Raw genomic sequence first — 22,449 nt, forward strand, 5'->3', positions numbered from 1 at the left:
TAATATGTTTTGGAACTTCCGCATAATTTTTGTTATTCATAGTTGAACTATTGGTAAATGTTGGGGTTTAGATTTGTTGGTTCTCTCACCTAGGAGATTAAGTGTGGGTGCCACTCACGACTCATTTTGGATCGTGACAAACTTGGTATCAGAGCATTATGTTAGATGATCTCATCACACAAGGACAGGTCTAGTAGAGTCTTGTAGAATGGTACGGGGACACCTTTACTTTTCTTGGAGAGGCTATATGACTTTAGAAAAACTAATATTTTTCTTTCTTTCATGCTATTACTTGGATCCAATTGGTATTTTACTTCATGCTATTACTTGGATCCAATTGGTATCTAGGTGATACAAATTGATATCTGACCTTCTCACTCTATTTCGCAAATGGTTACAACTAGAGTAACAATTGTGCCAACTACAACACCGGAAAGACAGGTTGCGTCTGAGCCAACCATTAGAGGCAGAGGACAAACACCAGGCCCAGCTAGGGATAGAGTAGACACTCCTCCACCGACTGATGAGGTAGTGAGAGAGGGTGAAGAAGGGGAGGATGAGCAGATTCAGGATAAGGAAGTACCACCCCAGCCAATCCCACAGATGATTAATCAGGTTCTCACTTATCTTAGCGGGTTATCTGATAATGGCCAAACACCCCCAGTGTTTTCTGCACCAGCACCTCAGGTTCAGGGAGTACAACATGCAACTGCTGTGGCTCCCCACATGGATGCATCATTGGAAATAGGCACGTTTCTTCGATTGACTACAAGGTCTTTAATGACAGGTGACCAACATGACCTCTTCATTAAGTTCTTAACATTGAAACCTCTAGTCTTCAAGGGTGCTGAATCTGAAGATGCCTATGATTCCTTGTTGATTGTCATGAGCTGCTACATAAGATGGACATAGTGGAGCGATTCGGTGTTGAATTAGTGACTATCAGTTTTAAGGGGATGTAAAAATGTGGTGGCGGTCTTATGTTGAGTGTCGACCAGCAAAGGCACCATCTATGACTTAGGAATCATTTTCTAGCTTATTCATGGAGAAGTATATACCCCAGACTTTGAGGGACAGGAGGAGAGATATGTTCCTGAGCCTAGAGCAAAGAAGGATGTAGGTTGTTGCTTATGAGGCCAAATTCCGTGCACTATCAAGGTATGCCACTAGCTTTGCTTCAGTCCACAAAAGTGCATTATTTGTGAAAGGATTGAGCTCATATTTGCAGATTCCAACCTTACAGGTAGCTACTGCAGCAAAATCTTTTCAAGAAGTGGTTGACTTTGTGATTGAGGTAGATGGGGTAAAGCCGGACTACTTCACCAAGGCGTCGACATTTAAGAAGTTCCGTAAGAGAGGTGTATTTAGTGGTTCTTACTCTAGAGGACAGATTTCAGGGGGTTTTCCAGCCCGTCTAATTCAGTCTTCGTTGCAGGCTTTAGCTGAGGGTCCATAGCAGACAAGTCAACCTTTTTCTGAGTTTGGAGGTTATATCAAAACTTCTTCCTCTTCACAGAGACCTACACTTGACTCAAGGACATGTTATGGATGTGGAGAAGCTGGACACATTAGGAAATGTTGTCCAAGGCAGAGTTACAGATTCTCAGTAGTTAGAGGAAGAAGTGGTCATGGTAGAGGCCATCAATCTGGAGAACGTGGTGGCCAAGGTAATGGTGGTCACCAGTTCAGTCGGGGTGGCGAGCAGGTTGGAACTACTGTAGTGCAGCCTGGTAGGGGCAATGGACAGACAGGTGATAAGGCTCATTGTTATGCTTTCCCCGGGAGGTCTGAGGCAGAGACATCTAATGCTATTATCACAGGTACTCTGCTGGTCTTTGATTGCATGGCTTCTGTATTATTTGATCCTGGATCCACATTTTCATATGTATCTTCCTCATTCGCTACTGATCTTGATTTACATTGTGATTTGCTTGACATGCCTATTCGTGTCTCTACTCTTGTGGGTAAGTCTGTGATAGTTAAGAAGGTGTATAGTTATTGCCTTGTGACTATTGTGGGGAGCAATACGTATGTAGATTTGATTATTCTAGAGATGGTTAATTTTGATGTAATTCTGGGTATGACTTGGCTTTCTCCAAATTTTGTTATCTTAGATTGTAATGCTAAGACTGTGACCTAGGCCAAGCCTGGGACAGATCCGCTAGTGTGGGAGGTTGACTATATTTCCACTCCAGCTCGTACTGTCTCTTTTCATCGTGCTAAGAGGTTGGTGAGTAAGGGTAGTTTGGCATTCTTGGAACATCTCTAGGATGATACTTCCAAAGTGCCTTCGATTGAGTCTATTTCGATAGTTTATGAGTTTGTTGATGTGTTTCCTGCAGACCTACCTGGTATGCCACCAGATAGAGATATTGATTTTTCTTTTTACCTGGAGCTAGGTACTCGTCCCATTTCCGTTGCACCTAAAAGAATGGCCCCAGCTGAGTTAAGGGAATTAAAGGCTCAACTTGAGGAGTTGTTAGGTAAAGGTTTTATTAGACCGAGTGCATCTCCCTGGGGTACTCCAGTGTTATTTGTAAAGAAGAAGGATGACAGTTTTCAGATGTGCATAGACTACAAGCAGCTGAATAAGGTAACTATTAAGAACAAGTATCCCATTCCTCACATTTATGATTTGTTCGATCAGTTACAATGCTTGTGTATTCTCTAAAATTGATTTGAGGTCAGGTTATCATTAATTGAAAATACGAGCAATAGATATGCCAAAGACTGCTTTTCAAGCCAGGTATGGGCAATATGAATTGTTAGTAATGTCTTTTGGGCTTAGGAATGCCCCTGCTTCTTTCGAGAGTTTGATGAATGGGATTTTTAAGCCATATGTGGACCTCTTTGTATTGTATTTATTGATGACTTACTAATATACTCAAAGAGCAGGAAAGAACATGAGGAGCATTTGAGAATTGTATTGGAGTTTTTAAGGGAGAAAAGGCTTTATGCCAAATTCTCCAAGTGTGAGTTTTGGATCGATTCAGTGTCCTTGTTGGCGAACATGGTTTCTAAGGATGGAGTGATGGTGGATCCTTCTAAGATTGAAGCAATGAAGAGTTGGGTAAGACCCACTAATGTTTCATAGGTAAGGATCTTTGTTTGTTTAGCTAGCTACTACCTTCGATTCGTCAAGGGATTCTCTTCCATTGCTTCCCAGCTGACCAATTTAAATAAGTAGAATGTTCCATTTGTATGATCGGACGAATGTGAAGAAAGCTTTCTGAAACTCAAGACCTTGTTGACTACTGCACCGATTCTTGCCTTGCCAAAGGAAGGTAAGAATTTCATTGTTTATTGTGATGCATCTTATTCTGGTTGGGGTGCATTGCTAATCCAGGAGAGGAATGTAATTGCTTATACTTCGAAACAACTAAAAGTGCATGAATGTAACAATACGATCCATGATTTAAAGTTGGTTGCGGTTGTATTTGCATTCAAGCAGTGGAGGCATTATCTATATGTGGTCAAGTGTGAAGTTTATAAAGATCATCGTAGTTTATAATATGTCTTTACTCAAAAGGACATTAATTTGAGGCTTAGGAGGTGGATGGAGTTATTGAAAGACTATGATATTCCTATTTTATAACACCAGGAAAAGCTAATGTTTTGGCAGATGCCTTAAGTAGAAAAGCAGAGAGCATGGGTAGTTAGCCTACTTACAGGTTTCTAGATGCCCGTTGGCTAGAGAGGTTCAAACTCTGGATAATGACTTTATGAGGCTGAAAGTACTAGAGAAAGGAGGAGTTTTGTCCTGTGTGGAGGCAAGATCTTATTTTCTTGACAAGATTAAGGGCAAAAAATTTGCTGATGAGAAGCTGAGCCGAATTCGAGATATGATATTTGGAGGAGAGGCTAAAGAGACAGTAATTGATTTGGAAGGTGTCTTGAGAACTAAGGGAAGAGTATGTGTGCCCCCTGTTGATGATTTGATTCATATTATTCTTGTAGAGGTACATATTTTGAGGTATTCTATCCATTCTAGTGCAACCAAGATGTATCGTGATCTGAGACAACGGAGTAGAATAAAACGTGACATTGTCGATTTTGTTCCCAATGCCCGAATTGTCAGCAGGTAAAATATGAACACCAGAGGCATGGAGGGACAATCGAAAGAATGTCCATTTTTGAATGGAAGTAGGAAAGAATTGCAATGGATTTCGTAGTTGTTCTTCCAAAGACATTGGGTAAGTTTGATTTTATTTGGGTAATTGTTGACAGGTTAACTAAGTCTGCTCACTTCATTCCAGTCAAGATGACTTATAATGCAGAAAAGCTAGCCAAACTCTATGTACATGAAATTTTTTGATTGCATGGATTTTCAATTTTTATCATATCGGATAGAGGTACGCAATTTACTTCTAACTTCTGGAGGAACTTGCATGCTGAGTTAGGTACTAGATTGGATTTTAGTATCGCATTTCACCCTCAGAAAGATGGGATTCAGGTGTTGGAGGATATGTTTAGTGCATGTGTGATAGAATTTGGTGGTCATTGGGACAAATTTTTACCCTTAGCAAAGTTTCGTACAACAATAGTTATCATTCGAGTACTGATATTACCCCATTTGAGGAATTGTATGGGAGGAGATGTAGGTCTTTCATTGGTTGGTTTTATGCATTTGAGGTGAGACCTTGGGGTACCGATCTTGTGAGGGAATCATTAGAGAAAGTGAAATTCATTCAAGAGAAGCTTTTAGCATCTCAGGGCAGCCAGAAGGAGTATGCAGATTGGAAGGTTAGGGACTTGGAGTTTATAGAGGGTGCACAAGTCTTACTTAAGGTTTCACCCATGAAGGGTGTGATGCGGTTTCGTAACGTGGTAAGCTTAGTCCAAGGTATATTGGCCTATTTAATGTTCTGAAGCGCGTGGGGGAGGTGGCCTATGAATTGGCCTTGCCTCCAGGATTGTCAGGAGTGCACCCGGTATTCCATGTGTATGTGCTATAAAATTACCATGGTGATGGAAACTAAATTATTCGTTGGGATTCAGTTCTGCTTGATGAGAATTTGTCTTATGAGGAGGAGCCTGTAGCAATTCTAGATAGGGAGGTCCTCATAACGCTCAAACTTACTTCTCAAATAAGAATTAAAGCGGTCGTATCAAGTAAAGAACCCAACTAATGAGGTTGGGATCGTTCCCACGAGGAAAATAGTGCAGACTTAACTTTAATATATTATTACTATTGTTCAGTCAATGATTTCCTTAGAAAGCAAAAGACAATAAAAAGGGGGTTTTTATTTCTAAATGAATGAAAATAACTACCTAAATTAAAGTAAAAACTAACAGATTCAAATCTTGGAGTTTAATCAATTAATCAAAGTAACTAGGGTTTAAGTGTTCCCCACAGGTTTCTAACTTGATAATTCTAACTATAACAAATCTTTCCTAGTAGCTTGCATGCAAAGTGATAAGTTATGTATTTCTAAATCCTTGGTTTGGCATGTAGAAAATTTCACTCCGCACCTTGGTCCGGCTACCTGTGTTGCTATACTAACCCTTACCTTTACCTCATATTAAACATCGTACTCCATATTTAACTAAGTTATTATCTTGTACCAATTAATACTAGCCTATTAGATAGTATACACTAAATCTATGTTGATAATTCTTTTTCTATTATCTACCTCCTTGGTCCGGCAAGTAGCATATAGGTGAATTTACGTTGCCCATCTGTTAAAAAGACTTTTGAGCGAAAGAATTATCAATACATGCAAGACACTATTCTAGAATTGTTATTTTAGTTAGGTTTTATTTCATTACTAGCCCATGGTTCGCACAGCCCTACTTATGGAGTTTAGTTATCCATAATCATAATCACGATATTCATATATGTAATATAAGAATTCATTCACTTACTTCAATGAGAAAGAATAAAATGCAGAATTCACTTGATTAATCAACAAACGCACCAACAATCAATTTCAGAAAAAGTGTATCAATTACTGAAATTAATAGAGGACTAAAGATTCTCCAAAATTATAATAATCACAAAGTCTAATAACTATCAAAAAGTCTAACCCCCCAAACGATATTTTTCAAACTATTTATCAAAAACAAAAACCTAATAAAAGAAGGACTCTAATTGCTGAAAACCTGTCAAAACGCATCTGAGCCGATAGACCTCGTGACCAGCCGTCGTGGTCATGACGGGCCGTCATGGTCACGACGGGCCGTCATGGCCTCTGTCATCCTATACTTTACAAATCCTTCTGCTGATTTCTTTATTACCCTGGACTAACAGGTATGACGGATCGTTCCAAGTACAACGGTCCGTCGAGGGTCTCCATTCCATGACACTTAAACTTCTTGGAATTTGGTTACTGAGACTACTCTCTAATCATCACGATGAACCAGCAAGACGGACCGTCGTGGCTATGAAGGTCCGTCATGAACTTCGTAATCCCACACTTAGGTCAGACATCCCCATCTTCCTTCAGCAGCTTCACTACGATGCTACCTACGGACCGTCACATGCTCGACGGACTGTCACAAGTTTCGTAGGTGGTAACTTTTCTACATTTCTTGCTCAAAAAGTTCTGCGTTCATCTGTAGACAGATTTCCTGCAAATAAAGAGAAACTTACATAAAAATCAATACAAAAAGTCTTTTGGACACACACTAAACTTAAGGAAAAAGCATTACCAATATCGTGAAACCACGATTTATCAAGATCCTCAACTTAAATTCATTGTTTGTCCTCAAGCGACACACTATGACTCACTACAAAATCTTTGTACAATAATATCCATGTTTTAGCTTTCACAATCATTTGGCTATCAATCCCGATCATTCTCATCATGTTTATGCATGTTATCACTATTAGACTTGAATTACGTGGAATTAGACCATGACACAGACTAACCACGCACTGACACCTATCCTCTTCAATTTCTCACCGAGGTACTAATATTTCCTGTATTTGCAACTAGTATCCTCACTTCAAAACAACATCCTCATTTTTTACACAATGATTTAAGTTTGAGTATAAGAATTTCTTTTACAACACTCACTCTCATAACCAATTCACAACTCATTCATACATATTGCTATAAGTTTGCCCTTGTTTTCAGTACTTTAAGTTCGCCATACAACTCTTAGGATCACGATAGGACTTTCTTAGCTTGTAACATAGGCTCTGGGTTAGGTAAGGGTATATTTAGGTATACTTTAGTGACTTTTTGCCCTCCTTGACATATCGGCTAAACATACAACTTTTTATCATTTTTTTTGCCCAATTTTTTATATTCTTTCACCTTGCTATTTTCCCTTCTTTCTTTATTTGTGTAAGTGACTCTCTTCTTTCTTGCTTGTATTTATTGTATTTTTTTTATTTCACTTTTTTTTCAACTGGTTCTTGAGTCACTTTACTTTTGTTCTTTCTCTCTCTTTGTTCTTTCAACCCCAATTTCCAGAGCATTCCTCATAATAGCCACCCTCAACTCATGGATTTGCCATGAGTCAAAGTACACAATACCCAAAGTTGGGCCAGGGCCATGAAAAGGTTGTTTACTGCATTAGACATCCTCAACTTATGCTTTTGGCATAAGCTGAGGTGCACATGTCCAAGGAGTGACCAGGGCCAACATATTATTCCCATAAAATATCACTTGGGGTGAAAAAGAAAGGTCTATTTTAAGCTCAAATCATTTGGATCAAACAGGGATTAATTTCATTCATTTTTTTTCTTAGGCTAAAAATTGGCTCTATTGGACAAGGGCCTATGATCCTTTCCTAATTGTCCAGTACGGCTTACTTTTAGCAGGACTAACCAGGCAAGTTCTAGCTCAATACAAATATAGGACGATTCAAATCTTCCTCACACTCACTTGACATCTCATTACTCTACCAGATTATCAGACACCAAGTTCGAATGTTAGACTTAAGGTCATGCAGTGGTGTATCTCTATATCATGCTTAGAGCCACACATTTATCAATTACTATGACTAGTCATGCATCATTTTCATTTAATCAGGATATCATTTTAGCCATCATGCTTCAGAGTTAAACAATTTACACAACATATAGACATGCCGGTTCAACAATAAAATTAATCAGTATCTTAAGGAAAAAGAACACAGGCAAGAAAACCCCAAAAGAGAATAGTGAATTGGGATACTCAGACTTCGCCCTAGCACTCACTTTCCATTTACCCCACCCTAACAAAAAGATATGCAATTGTCCCCAATGCATAAAAAATTGAAATATGAGAGTGGTAGGTGAAGCAAACCTGGGGCGCAAAGCACCGATGATCAGCAAGCTGGTGGGTTCGGTTCCCTGGAACCCACTACCTCTGTATTCTGGACACCCTCAGTAGTGTCCTCATCAGCAACAACACTATCAGCAGTGCCTCCCGCTATCGCCACATCTCTGGAGCTATATGCCCTAGAAACTGACCCTATAACCCCGATCTGACGCGCCTCCTCATCAGCAAGCCAGGCTCTCCTCACAGCCTCCATCTCACGTCGCTCCTTCTTTTATGCTCTAGCATCATCCTCCTCTCGACCTTTGCGCCTCTTGGCATGCTCTCGAGGCAGAGGTGGCTGATTCTCAAAAGTGGCGAATAAGACCGCCATCACTCTGTCCTCAGCAGGTACTGCAAAAGGGGCCTCAGACTCAGGAACCCTAGCCTCTAGGATCATATCAATGTCCGCTCGAAGACTCTCGACCGTAGCCTGAAGGGCCAATACGTCAACCTGAGGGGCTGGCCGGGCTATCACCCGCAACTCAAAAGCGTCTAAGCGCTGTGAACCTCAGCGATCTTCCGTTTTGTGTGTTGGACCAATTTACGCTCCAAACGCTCTTCTGCCTCACCAATAGACCTCTGCATCCAAGGCTGGATGTGATGCAGAAGTGTAGCCATCTGTGCCTCTAGTTTCTGGACCCTAACAAGCGGGAGTAGAGCGGGGAAAGGGGCTGAGTGAGAGGAGCTCGGGGCAGTGCTACTACTCGGGATAGACTCAACGAGGATAGTGTCAGTGATTCCAGAAGAATCTTGCGTAGCCGTGTGAGCATGTGCTATTGTATCAGTCAGATTTTAACCAAGTGGAGGCAACTCGGGACGGGGCCCTCTACGTGGAGCCAACTCATTGGCCGCATCCTTGATGAGGCCGATATCAATAATGCCCAGCAGAGTCTTAACATGATGGGCACAGCTGCGACTTGCATAAGGAAAATATCATGCACGAAAAAGGGTAAGTAGTTGTAACCTTAAAAGCCCGCTCATGCATGATCACCTGTAGAAGCTAAGCGAAGTCCACCTCAAATCCGGCCATCATCGCTGCCATTAAAACTGCACGATCCCATGTGACTATATTATCAGTGGACGTGAGGGAAAGGCAGTGGCGGACAATCAACCATAAGAACTTAGTCGTGAAGGTCAAGTTAGCCTTCTTGATGGCTCCCTTCAGCTTCTTTACCCAGTCGGCACCCTCTCCATCAACAGACAAATGCAGGGCCATCCACCTCTTGGTGGTCTCTCTCAGGATGTCTCACACAAGAATTGTCCATCTTTTACAATTTGCCACCGGTAGTCAAACTCGGCGGTGAGAGGGGTCCTGTTGGCATCGACGTCCTCGCCGTATAGATATCGCGGATGGCATGCAAGGAGATATCAACCTGAATGCCACGTACTAAGACATGATCAAGTGGGCATATTTGGTAGGGGCAGCCCGTCTATCTATCTGTGATCTGAGAGTAGCCACGTAAGAGGCGTAGAAATCTCGGACCAACTCCTCACTATAACAGCCTAAAAACAAACTGTTCACTCCATTCGGTGTCTGGGGAAGAGATTGTGGATCTCTGGCATAGTGGGGAGACTTCCCGTAAGGACCCGCCTCTCTAGTGTAAGGGTCCGTGTCATGACGCCTTTATCATTTATAAACTTAGCGTCGGAATACACTTGATATTGCTTGTCGACACACTATCGGTTGGTCTTGTCGGCAATTGGGGTTAGAGTACCAGTCGGTGAGCCTAGAATGGAATCAGGACTGTCAGCCTCATCAGACGCGGCAGACTGTGCAGATGTGGCAGGGGTAGGAACTTCGGTGGACCCAGAGGCTTCCTTCGACCATGAAACTTCTAAAGAGCCAGACGCTCCTTCTTCATGTGTAGCTGACCCAGAAGGTGTGCCGGTCAGTGTGCACTCCTCATCAGACCTGGAGGCAGTGATTACATTGAACGCCACCTTTTTGGGCATAGCTCTGGTAGCACGTGCAGCTCGTGATGGAGTGGCAGTGCCTGGGGGCTCGTACTCGGGGTCATGCTCATCATCAGAGCCTATATCTAGTCGGGCAGACAGGGCGACAAAATTTGAATGCCCACGTGCATAAACGCGATCTTATTTTAGTGCCATTAGAGATAGTACCTGTAAAGAATCAATATTAGTACGATAAGTAGCAAACAAGACGAGCAAAAACGATAGAAAATAAATATAAGAGGTAAGTTTTTATGAGTTTTCTGCAGTAACAGTGAAACACAACGGACCAGGTGATGGCTCGTCTTGAGTACGACGGACTGTCATGGGGTCCGTCATGTCTTACTTCAACTATGGTGATGTGGAGACCCCTGAAAAGAAAGTCTCTGACAGTTATGACTGTTAAGCAGAACGAACCGTCGTGATAATGACGGTCCATCGTCGATGTCCGTCATGGGGCACTTAGAAAAAGTATGGAGACCCTTAGGAGAGGGGTCTCTGAGCATCATGACGGTATGTGCAGGACGGACCGTCAAGGGTATGACGGTGCGTCGTAGATGTACGTCAGAGGACACTTAGAAAAGTTGGAGACCCTTAGGAATAGGGTCTCTGACAACTAGAACGTTGTGCAGGACGGACCGTCGAGGGTATGACGATAAGTCGTAGATGTCCGTAAGAGGACACTTAGAAAAAGTTGAAGACCCTTAGGAATAGGGTCTTTGACAACCGGAACGGTTGTGCAGGACGCACCGTCGCGGGTATGACGGTCATTCGTAGATGTCCATAAGAATACACATAGAAAAAGTTGGAGCCCTTAGGAATAGGGTCTCTGACAACCAGAACGGTTGTATAGGAAGGACCGTCGCGGGTATGACGGTCCGTCATAGATGTCCGTCAGAGGACACTTAGAAAAAGTTGGACACCCTTAGGAATAGGGTGTCTAACAACAAGAACGGTTGTGCAGGATGGACCGTCGCGGGTATGACGGTCCGTCTTAGATGTCGTCAGAGGACAATTAGAAAAAGTTGGAAAACCTAGGGAATAGGGTCTTTGACAGCCAGAATGGTTGTTCAGGACGGACCGTCGTGGAACACTTGGAGAAAAATGGACAGTGGGGAGTAGTGGGTATTGGAACGGACTCTATGAAGGTTTGTCATGGGTACGACGGTCCGTCATCGGGGTCTCGTTCTATCATTCAGTGACAGAACTGAGGATGCCACATTCACCCTTTATGACTCACATGGAATACTTAGTGTTAACCTATATGTTTTTAACCCAAATACCTAGTAAACTAGCAATGCTAAAGCACCTATTTCTAGAGTTTTAACAAGGACATTTGAGGATTCTCAACCAAGGTCAGACAAAATTGGATCAAAGAATGAAGACCCATCAATAAAAAAATAGGCTAATACTAATTGAAAAACAAAAATGCAATGTAAATGGGTTGAAATCAGAGACACATACCTTAGAACAGGAGAAAGACAAGCAAGTGAGGCACTTTGTTAGCAAGAACAGAACCACAGCAGCAGACTCCGACTAGTAGAGAGTAGATTTTAGGAATTTGGGGATTTGGGGAATTGGGGAAGTGATTAGTTGATAGAGAAGAGAGGTAGGAAGTTGGAGATTTGAAAAGGAGGGAAATGGGAGAAAGAGGGAAGAAAATAAGTGAAGCGAAGAGGTGGGGTTTTTAAATGTTAAGAATTTTTAAAATACCCCCAGCCGGGTCGGGTGGGGTACGCTCATTAATGACGCAATGAGTCCCCAACGACGGTCCATCGCAGATGCGACGTTCCATCATTGGTTCCGTCGTGTGTGCCCTAGTTTTGAAAATAAATGAAAGACGTACCTGGCATGATGGATTCATGCGACGTCCGTCACATGCGTGATGGTCCGTCGATGTGTCCGTCAGTGATGGTTGCAGAGTGATTTACTGCATTATTTCCTGGTGATGTGCCTGCAAATTTAAAAACCCATTAGTAGAAAATGCTACCATTACTAGAAAGAAAACTATAGATATTGGGTTGCCTCCCAACCAGCGCCTGATTTAACATCGCGGCATGACTAAAGACACTTGATTACTCAGACTTCATCAAGATGGTATGCCTCGATCACTTCATTCGCCGATTCAGCATGCCCGAAATAGATTTTTATGCATTGTCCATACACCTTGAACTGCACACCCTCCTTGGTTTCCAACTCAACTGCTCCATGAGGGAATTGTTGGGTAACCAAGTAAGGGCCAATCCGTTTGGACTTGAGCTTGCCCGAAAACAAGGGCAACCTACAATTGAATAAAAGAACCAAATCCCCAACCATAAACTCTCGTTTTTTAATTTTTAGGTCATGGTACTTATTCATCTTTTCTTTGTAGAGGGCTGAGCTTTAATATGCTTTTAGGAGAAATTCATCGAGTTCATTCAATCCAGTTAACCGTTGTTCTGCAGCTTCGTTCCAATCCATTTTCAACTTTTTCATAGCCCACATGGCTTTATGCTCTAATTCAACCGGAAGATGACAAACTTTCCCATATAAAAGTTTGTATGGGGACACACCTATGGGAGTCTTATACGCTGTCCGCTAGGCCCAAAGAGCATTATCAAGCCTCCTTGACCAATCTGTTCTACTAGCGTTCACTGTTTTTGACAATATCTGTTTGTTTTCCCTATTTGACACTTCAATTTTCCCACTAGTTTGAGGATGGTAAGGAGTGGACACATTATGGCGAACCCCATATTTCTCCAATAATCCCTTCAACAATCTGTTGCAAAAGTGGGAGCCCCCAACACTGATAATGGCCCTTGGGGTGCCAAGCTGAGAGAATATATTCTTTTTAAAAAACACATTGACACTCTTGCTTTTATTAATTGCGAGGGAGATAACATCCACCCATTTAGATACATAATCAACCGCTACTAAAATATACTTCATTCCATGAGAACTCACAAAAGGAACCATAAAGTCAATACCCCAAACATCAAATAACTCAATCACGAGAATGGTGTTTAGAGGGAGCTCTTGCTTTCTTGAAATGTCGCCATCTCTTTTGCATCTATCACACGCTTTAGCAAACTCATGAGCATCTTGATGAAGAGTTAGCCTATAGTAACCACATATTAATATCTTATGAGCGGTTCGGATACCACTATGATGTCCACCAACGGGTGAGGAATGGCATGCCTCTAAAACACTCAACATCTCATATTCTGGCACACAACGCCGAATAAGCCGGTCGGCACAACTCCTATATAAGTATGGTTCATCCCAAAAGAACTTCTTCACATCGTACATGAACTTTTTTCTTTGATGAAAGGACAAGTCCGATGGAATCAAGTCTTATGAGGAAGCCAATACATGCTCATCGGGGAAAGTATCATCAATATCAGTCTTTTCCCCTAACTCTCTCATAGTTTCATCTTCTAGACAGGACAATTGATCGGAAACTTTATTTTTGATCCCTTTTCATCCCTTACTTCAAAGTCAAATTCTTGTAGCAGTAATACATAACGAATCAACCTCGGTTTCACATCCTTTTTTGCCATCAAATATCTCAATGTTGAATGGTCAGTATGCACTATAACTCTAGTACCTAGAAAATAGGAGTGAAATTTTTCAAAAGCAAAGAATACTGCAAGGAGTTCTTGCTGAGTCACTGTGTAGTTCTTCTCAGCTTCATTTAGGGCTTTAATAGCATAGTAAATGGTGTGAAGGATTTGTTATTTCTTTGTCCCAATACAACACCAAGCGCAACCACACTAGCATCGCACATCACCTCAAATGGACTGTTCCAATCCGGAGAAATAATGATTGGTGCAGACACTAATTTTTCTTTTAGCTCACCGAATGCTTTAAGACAGGATTCATAAAAATAAAATTTACAATCTTTCTCCAGCAGTTTGCACAACAGATGTATAATTTTTGAAAAATCTTTGATGAATCTCCGGTAAGAACCTGCATGTCCAAGAAAGATTCTCACACCTTTTACAGAGATAGGTGGGGGGAGTCTCTCTATTACCTCGACTTTATCTCGATCAACCTCTATTCCCTTTTCTGAAATGCGATGACCCAAAACAATACCTTCTTTCACCATGAAGTGGCATTTTTCCCAATTTAGTACTAAATTGCAGTCTTCACATCTCTTAAGGACCTCAGATAAATTGTTCAAACACCGCTATAATGATTCACCAACCACAGAAAAATCATCCATAAGAACTTATATAGTATATTCCACCATGTCGAAGAATATCGACATCATACATCTCTGAAATGTGGCGGGTGCATTGCACAACCCAAACGACATTCTCTTGAATGCAAAGGTCCCATATGGACAAGTAAAGGTGGTTTTCTCTTTATCTTCTGGTGCAATAGATATCTGATTATACCCCGAATATCCATCAAGAAAACAGTACACCCTTTTTCCGGCAAGTCTATCCAATATCTTATCCATGAAGGGCATAGGAAAATGGTCTTTTTCAGTCCATGCATTTAATTTACGATAATCCATACACACCCTCCATCCAGTAACCGGTCTCATTGGAACAAGTTCACTTTTCACATTGGGGACAACAGTCATTCCCTCTTTCTTAGGTACACACTGAATAGGACATACCCAACTACTATCGACAATCAGATAGATTACTCTGGCATCCAACCACTTAATGATTTCCTTCTTCACGACCTCTTGGATAGGTGAATTTAAGCATCTCTGGTGCTCAATACTTGGCTTATGATCAGGCATGAGTTTGATTTTATGAGAAAAAATACCGGGGGGATCCCGATAATGTCCACAATAGTCTACCCAATAGGTCTTTTGAACTTTTTTTGTACTTTCACTAAACTCTGAACTTGTTGTTCATTCAGATCTAATGAAATGATTACTACCAAAGTGTCACCATTCCTATGAATTCATACCTGAGATGTGGTGGGATAGCTTTTAGTTTTAACTTTGGAGCCTCCTCTATAGATGGTTTTGGGGCTGGAAACTCGTGATTCTTCATGTCTAACTCATATTTCTTCGGTTTAATCCAAACATCACCTCGATCAAGAGCCGCGACTAATGACTCATACTCTTCAATGCAATCTTTATCAAAATTCATTATCACTGCCGCTAGTGCTTCTACACCTAGAGGTTCTGGTGTCTCTGATGACTCACCAACTTTGTAGGATATAGCAGATATTGATTGGATCTCACCAATTTGCCTCATGGACCTACAAATATTGAAGGTCAATTCTTCATTGTTCAACCAAAATTTCATCTGTCCCTTTTCCATATCAATTAAGGCTCTACCCGTAGCAAGCAATGGCCTCCCAAGAATAATAGGCACTTCAAAATAGACTTCACAATCAAGAATAACAAAATCTCTCGGAGATATGAACAACTCCACTGTTACTAGCACATCATGAAGTATCCCTATAGGCTTTTTTTACTGTTCAATCGGCCATCAGTAGCCGCATCCCAGTGGGATTTGGATCTCCCAAACCCAACTTGTTGTAAATCGAGATGGGCATGAGATTTATGCTTGCCCCCAGATCACATAATGTTTTCGCAAAATGTAATAACCCGATTGTACAAAGAATAGTGAACGCACCCGGATCTTATTTCTTTTGTACCAGAGATCTTGTAGCAATATCACTACAATGTTGCATTCTATCATCATCCTCAAAAGTGACCGATCTTTTCTTTGTAACCAGATCTTTCATAAACTTGGCATAAGCGGACATTTTTTCTAAAGCTTCTACCAAAGGGACATTTATAGAAAGCTGCTTCAACATTGTTATAAAACGCCGATATTAACCATCCTCGGTCTTTTTAACTAATCTTTGAGGAAATGGGGGGGGTTCTAGGCATGGGAGTTACCTTTTTAGGCACTTCAACATCTTTGCCAATGTTATCTTCTACTTCATCACTAACCTCTACCACTTTATCATTATCATTTATCACCTTTTTCTCATTATACGTCATAGGTGGGTCAATGGTTTTCTTACCACAACGAGTAGTGATTGTCATACATTGTCCATCATTTTTCATATTTTGGACAGTGTTGCTAGGAAGAGTACCTGGTTGTCGTGCAGATAATTGGTTCAATTGTAACTCAAGCTACTTAATCGATATTGCATGTGTATCGACTTTTTGCCCAATACCCGCTAAATCACACCTTAACTCTTTAGTGTGCTCATCACTAGTATCGCACCTCCTCATCATTTTGTGCAAGATATCCTCAACTCGCGTCATACTACCTCCAACATTCCTAGGAGTAACTTCACGATTTTGAGAAGGAACATATGGCCAATTTCTATCATTTCTATTACAATAGTTACCCCTGTTGAAGTTGTTGTCGTGGTTGTAGTTTCCATATCGAATATAATGACCCTCACGGTTAGTTACCATAGATCCGACATTGGTTTCCTTGAACTTGGAGACAATTCTCCTAATTAGAGCCTTGGGCACTCGGTCAGAACCCTCCCCCCCCCCTTCTGCTCATTTACCACATAGGAATCCTCCTCATAATAACATTCATCATTCGGTGGTGGTGGTTTAGACAAGTAGTTAACTGAATTTATCTTTTCTGCACCCCCAGTGACATGTTTTAATACCAACCCAAGCTCAGTTCTCATATGAGCCATTTCTTCACGAATCTCATATGTGGTTGGGTTGTGAGTGGATTGCACTGCGAAGGTATTTCTTCCAGTATTTGACTTCCTAGTACTCAAATATTTATTATTCCGGGAGATTTTCTCTAACTTTTCAGCAATCTCGGCATAAGGGCACTCCCCATAAGAACCACCCACTATAGTATCCAATACCGCTTTATTATTATCATCTTATCCCCGATAGAAGTATTTCTTTAGTGACTCATCATCTATGCGGTGATTGGGACGCTTCTCAAAAATGAGGTGAATCTATCTTAAGTACTACTAACTGACTCTCCTGGTAGTGCCACAGAGTTGTTCACTCTGTCTTTGTGGTTTAGTTTCTTGGATACCGAGTAGTAACGTGCTAAGAAAACATCCCTTAGTTGGTTCCAAGTGAAAATTGAGTTATAAGGGATCTAAGTGAACCAAATAGCAGCCTCTCCCGCCAGTGAGAGAGGAAAGACTCTTAGCCCTATTACATCCAAATCCAAATCAGGACTCCCTACACAATTTTTACAGACTGCCCTTACCTTAGCTATATGGGCATATGGATCCTTAGAAGGTAGCCCTGAAAACAAACCTCTGGCAGTGAGCATTTGCATCGGACTACTAGTTACCACAAAGGTGTGGCCTTGTGGTATAGGGGGGAAGACAAGTGGCCCATCAGAGTCTGCCATATTATCATAGCCTCTGTAGTATTCTTGAGGACGTGGAGCGGAATTTTGTCCCCTTTGTTGATTTTCACCCGGATCATCGGGTAATAACTAACCATGAACATCAATCGAAGCAGGGATATTCTGGTTCGGATCATCATCGTTAATACCAAAGTTTCGATTCATGTTGCATACTGTACTCTCTTATTCGTGATCATAAGAAAATAAGGATTTTCTTCCTCTCCGTGTATCTGGCATACAAGGAAGATAGTTCTGCAAGAATAAAACATAATAAACAAAGTAACATTAAGAAAATATCGACTAAACTTTAGTAAAAAGTTTAAGTTAATCTAAAAGCTACTTTCCCCGGCAACGGTGCCAAAATTTAGTACGCTCAAACTTACTTCTAAAATAAGAAGTAAAGTGGTCGTATCAAGTAAAGAACCCAACTAGTGAGGTTGGGATCGTTCCCACGAGGAAAATAGTGCAGACTTAACTTTAATCTATTATTACTATTGTTTAGTCAAAGATTTCCTTAGAAAACAAAACACAATAAAAGGGGGGTTTCATTTCTTAATGAATGAAAATAACTACCTAAATTAAAGTAATAACTAACATATTCAAATCTTGGAGTTTAATCAATTAATCATAGTAACTAGGGTTTAAGTGTTCCCACAGGTTTCTAACTTGATAATTTGTTCTAATTATAACAATTTTTTCCTAGTATCTTGCATGCAAAGTCATAAGTTATGTATTTCTAAATCCTTCGTCCGGCATCTAGAAAATTTCACTCCGCACCTTCGTCCGTCTACGTGTGTTTCTATACTAACCCTTACCTTTACCTCATATTAAGCATCGTACTTGATATTTGACTAAGTTATTACCTCGTACCAATCAATACTACCCTATTAGATAGTATAGACTAAATCTATGTTAATAATTCTTTTTCTATTATCTACCTCCTTGGTCTGGCAAGTAGCATTAAGGAGAAATCTAACGTTGGCCATCCGTTAAAAAGACTTCTAAGTGAAAGAATTATCAATATATGCAAGACACTATTCTAGAATTGTTTTTTAGTTAGGTTTTACCTCATTATTTGTCCATGGTTCCCACAACCCTAGTTATGGAGTTTAGTTACCCATAGTCATAATCACAATATTCAGATATGTAATATAAGAATTCATGCACTTACTTCAATGAGAAAGAATAAAATCCAGAATTCACTTGATTAATCAACAAACGCACTAACAATGAATTCCAGAAAAAGTGTATCAATTACTGAAATTAATCGAGACTAAAGATTCTCTAAAATTATAACAATCACAAAGTCTAATAACAAAGAGTCTACTAACAAAAAGTCTAACCCCAAAAACGAGGTATTTCCAACTATTTATAAAAAACAAAACCTAATAAAAGAAGGACTCTAATTGTTGAAAATCTGTCAAAACGCGTCCGAGTCGACGAACCTCGTGACGGACCGTCGTGATCACGACGGGCGTCATGGTCTCTGTATTCCAATACTTTACAAATCCTTCTGCTTCTTTCTTCATTACCCTCGACGAATAGGTATGACGGACCATTCCAAGCACGACGGCCTGTCGAGGTTCTCTGTTTCATAACACTTAATTTTCTTGGTATTTGGGTACTGGGACTACTCTCTGATCATCACGACGAACCAGCAGGATGGATCTTCGTGGCTATGATGGTCTGTCATGAACTTGTTAATCCCACACTTAGGTCAGACTTCCCCATCTTCCTTCAGTAGCTTCACTACGATGCCACCTATGAACCGTCACAAGCTCCGTAGGTGGTAATTTTTCTTCATTTCTTGCTCAAAAACTTTCGCGTTCATCTTTAGACAGATTTCCTACAAATAAAGAGAAACTTACATAAAAATCAATAAAAAAGGCTTTTGGACACACACTAAGCCTAAAGAAAAAGCATTAAAAATATTGTGAAATCACGGTATATCAGGTCCGTAAATTGAGATCAAAGGATATTGCATCTATCAAGGTTAAATAGAAAAATTGGCCAGTTCAAGAGTCCATTTGGGAGAGTGAGACTGATATGCATGAAAGATACCCACACCTTTTCACCGATTTAGGTACCTTTACTTGTCCTCACCTTTCTTTTGATCGTTCGCGAATGAACAATGGGTAAATTGGTATCTATTGTAACAACCCATTTAGTTGGTTTGAGCACTAGAACTTTTTATTTGATAAAGTGCTTTCTGATAGACTTTAAATAGGTGTTTTGGACTGTTCGTAACTATAATTATATAAGTAAAGGGGTAATTTTAGTAATTAATTTAGTTTGTGTTTAAAGAAGATAACATTAAAACTAATAGTGGACCACTTTTATCACTTCTATAATTAGTCATATAATAAATAGGGTAAAAATAATCTGTAGAAGAAAAGAAAAGAAGGAAGAGGAGAATAACAAAAAGCAGCGTGAACAAAAGACGAACGTGGGCAACTTAGGTAAACCATCTGCAAAAATTTTGTATTTATGAATATTGGTGTAAATTATCTGATTATCATTATTATATTATAATGTTGGATGAAAGAATGAAATTGTGGGGGTTGTGCAATGGTGTTTATAGAGTTTACGATGCTTCAACTTACAACTTAATCGGCTCTACATACTAATTATGGTAGTGTGTAATTAATATTGTTGTTGGAGGGATAATTTTTACCAATTTAATAATGTGAATTGGAAAAAAAGTTGGAATTGAAATTGGGTAACGATAGTAATTGAATTACGAAAAGTATTTTGGGTTAGCATTTTGGAGAATGAAAATTGACAATGGCTAATATTGCCATGATGATGACAATGATTGAGTAATAATGACTTACATATGTGACAATTTAAGAATGGACCAGTACAATTTAGGCAAAAAGTTTAACATCCTAGTGTACTGGTAGATTTAAGCCAGTACATATCAGTCTTTGATCCTGATGATTTTTTTTTACATAAGATTTCACTATAATTTAAGTTTAACTTATTGAGAGAGGTAATTAATTATTGGGTGTATCAAATTATTAAAATTTTATTAAAGTCATGTTAATTGGAGGAGTTAAGACTTACCCTTAGATTTGAACCTTAGGAAACCGATTATATAATTAGGTGAGTTTTTAGGTCTAGGCTAGACATAGAATCGTATGAGTGTTTTTTTAACTTACAAATTATGCATATATACTTGATAGATTGAAAAATTTCGGAGCATTGAGAAAGAGAAAAGGATTGGAGAAGTAGTTTGCTTTACTTCGATTCTTCGATGGAGGTAGGTTATGGTTTATTTCTATTTGATCGATAAACTATCAGTAGTGATTGATATGTGTTGCGTGATAATGTAAAGTTTCCTATTACTTGACCGTGTGGTTGTATATCTTGATTGTGTGGTTTGTTGTTGGCCTAAAATTCTGAGACTGTTGATTTCTAATCTTGAACTCTCTCTATTAAAATGACACCTTGAATAAAGAAGGCTTGATGAAATAAAATAATGAGATAATTGGATCGGAGTGTCACGTTCTGACACAGTATGATGGGATCAGAGTGTCACATTTTGACACGATACATGGGATTGGAGTGTCACGTTTCGACACAATAACATTAAAGAAAAGGAATATTGAATTAACTTAGTATAATCAATCTCAAAGAATCTATTTTTCAAATGAGTATGGTGTGGAGGCATGAGTCCTCATAGGTGTGCTTGATATTGTGATTGATGGTGTACCTACTATCGTTATGTTGTCACTGGTTCAGGTGTTTGTTGCTTGCCCTTGTTAAGTATTGTAGTTAATTTTATATTATTATTCAATATATATTGATTTCTATTTGGAGTTGATCGATGATACCTACTCAGTACGTGTTCCTTGTATTGACCCCTACTTCTACTTTCTTGTTGTTCTTTGTGGAGTGCAGCAAGTGTACCATTGACTTCGACTCGCCCTTAGCTCTAGCCAATCTCCAGCACATCAGAGTTCAGGGTGAGCTATTATTTCTAGCTCGTGCTGGATTCTCTCATTTATGTCATAATGTCATTGAATTTTGGACATGGACCATCTGATTCACTTATTTCAGTATTTTTTATATTCTTAGACTTAGTATTTGGAGATAAGATCCCTTGATGTGATGATTTTCAGGTTTTGGGAAATGTTACTTTAATAAGTTTTGGAACTTCCACATAATTTTTGTTATTCATAGTTGAACTATTGGTATAATTTGGGGTTTGGATTTTTTTGTTCGCTCACCTAGGAGGTCAAGTGTGGGTGCCACTCACGACTCATTTTAGGTCGCGACAAGAGAGATGTATCATATAGAGAATTTTTGTAATTGTTTAAATGCTAAATTTTTTTAGAAAATACAATAAAATAATATGTGAATTTAGGTTAAAATATTAAAATTGTAAATATAATTAGTTATCTAGTATCTATTACATCAGTCATGATACATTGCTATTTAGGAAACTTGCAGACATACACCTAATGGATGAATTTGAGAGGAGAGAGCTATATTTGAGAGGTAAAATGGATGTACCTGAGAGGAGAGAGATGTATCCAAGAAATTATAGAAGTTTATTCAAGAGGGAATGAAGATGTATACGAGAGAGGACACGTATGTATTCGAGAGAAGATAGTGATGTATCTGACAGAGGAGAGAGATGTATTTGATAGAGAATTTTTGTAATTTTTTAAAATTCTATAAAATTTTAGAAATTATAATAAAATAATATGTGAATTTAGGTAAAAAAAATTGAATTGTAAAGATAATTAATTAAATTGGTCCCATGAACGGGCCTTTAGTTATCTAATATCTATCTATATTTCTAGTTATTATTTTATTATGATATATTATATATAAGAGTGATGTGAGAGGACGACCAAGGACAAAAATATAATATCACTCTAACGAAAATCTATTAAGAAAAATAATAAATAATTCTAGAAACATCTCTTTATATA

This window comes from Solanum lycopersicum, chromosome 7 (assembly GCF_036512215.1).
Source record: "Solanum lycopersicum chromosome 7, SLM_r2.1".
Lineage (NCBI taxonomy): Eukaryota > Viridiplantae > Streptophyta > Magnoliopsida > Solanales > Solanaceae > Solanum > Solanum lycopersicum.